The 1684-nt window shown below is 48.5% G+C and overlaps 1 protein-coding gene across 1 annotated transcript in view; it reads right to left on the bottom strand.

Moving 5' to 3' along the window:
• IDNK (IDNK, gluconokinase) overlaps positions 1-1684 on the bottom strand; it is a 22922-nt gene that overhangs the window by 16114 nt on the left and 5124 nt on the right. The window lies entirely within an intron of this gene.

Raw genomic sequence — 1684 nt, 5'->3', positions numbered from 1 at the left:
GCCCAGGTGAGTCTCGAACCCGCGGGCTCAGGCAATCCACTCACTTCAGCCTCCCAAAGGCACGGGATTACAGGCTGAGCCACCGAGCCCGGCTTAGAGACACACTCTTAAAATAAAAGATGTGCATTCTGTGCAATGCATCTGGCAACAATCTGTTCAGACCCTAATGGGCAGCAGGTATCCGTGAGGCAGGCTTGGGTCTCATTGTGGAGATGGGGCACTGTTGCCTTTGGTCACTAAATGACAGTGTGCTCCTGGGCAAATCACTTGTGCCTCTAAACCTATTTACTGCAAAATAAGGGACCTGAGAGACGGTGATTTATCCCTTCACCTACCTTTCGTTCGGCCAGTTTTTATTGAGCTTGTTCTAATCCTCAGGATGTAATGGTGAGCCCACTGAGACATGGTCTCCGCCATCTTGAGGTGCACAGTCTAGCGCCACGGGGTGGAGTGGAGGCCGCAGTTAGTTATATATGAAATGCTTTCTTGCTCTCAAGTTCTCAAGTGTTGCCCAAATGCCAGTTACAATTTAAGGATCACCTTTATAATTTTTCCTCTATTCTCATGCCATTTTAGCATGCCTCTTAAGTTTTGCATATCATCTCTACACTTACTTGATATTTTATTTAATTTTCTTCACTTTTGAAAATTATTTACTTGATATTTTTATTTAATTTGCTTCACTTTTTAAAATGACGGGTGTTGCCGGGCTCGGTGGCTCAGCCTGTAATCCCACGCTTTGGGTGGCTGAGGTGAGTGGATTGCCTGAGCCCACGGGTTCGAGACCCGCCCGGGCAACTCGGTGAGACCTCATCTCTACAATAAATCAAAAATTAGCTGGGTGTAGTAGCGTGCACCTGTAGTTCCAGCTACTTGGAAGGCTGAGGCGGAAGGATCGCCGGAGCCCAGCAGGTCGAGGCCGCTGCACTCCAGTCTGGCCGACAGAGTGAGACTCCAACTCAAAAATAAATGAAATAAAATAAAATAAAATGACGGGTGTTAAGGAAGGAAACTCTCCATCCTTCCTTTGTCCAAGAAGTTACCACCTCTTGCCTTAAATAGAAGGAAACCAAAAAGATGCCTGCAATAAAAATAAATTGCAGCTGTATACTGCTACCTAAAAGGGGTCCTGTCTCTCTTTTGTTAAAAACACACTTGTACCAAACTGAGACCTGCTCCTTGATGTAACCAAAGGATCGAAAGGGCATGGGGGCATGGGGGCCTTTCCCATGATGTTTATGTTACTGAAGGCTGCATAGGGAGATGTGTGTTGCAGCCTGCCCATGAATAAACCATCCCAGTCAGACTCCATGGCCAGTGAAGCTGGGGCTGTACATGACAGAAATCGCACTTGCTACCAAGCTTGGCTGGCCGTGCCAGCACTCATAACCTCAAAGTAGAACCAAGCAGATTTGGGTGTCCGCTGGCAGGAAGGAGATGGGGAAGGAAAAACCGCCATCTGCTGCTCTATCCAAACCTCCTAAACCAGAGAACGCCTGGACTCTTGAATATGCACCAGGGACCATGGCAGAAATCAGGCACAGGGCTTGGCTCATAGGATACCGGTCAGATGCAAGCATGACAAGTCAAGATTTGGGGCCCAAGTGTCTCCCAGGGGGTTGGTCTAAGTCAGGAGCAAGGGACTTAAAAAGAAGTTGGCCAGTGGGGGGGGGGGGGGGGGGGG

The sequence above is a fragment of the Carlito syrichta genome, unplaced genomic scaffold, assembly GCF_000164805.1.
Source record: "Carlito syrichta isolate Samal-C Ts95f unplaced genomic scaffold, Tarsius_syrichta-2.0.1 Scaffold315331, whole genome shotgun sequence".
In the NCBI taxonomy this organism is placed as follows: domain Eukaryota; kingdom Metazoa; phylum Chordata; class Mammalia; order Primates; family Tarsiidae; genus Carlito; species Carlito syrichta.
This window is presented reverse-complemented; position numbering and strand designations above follow the sequence as displayed.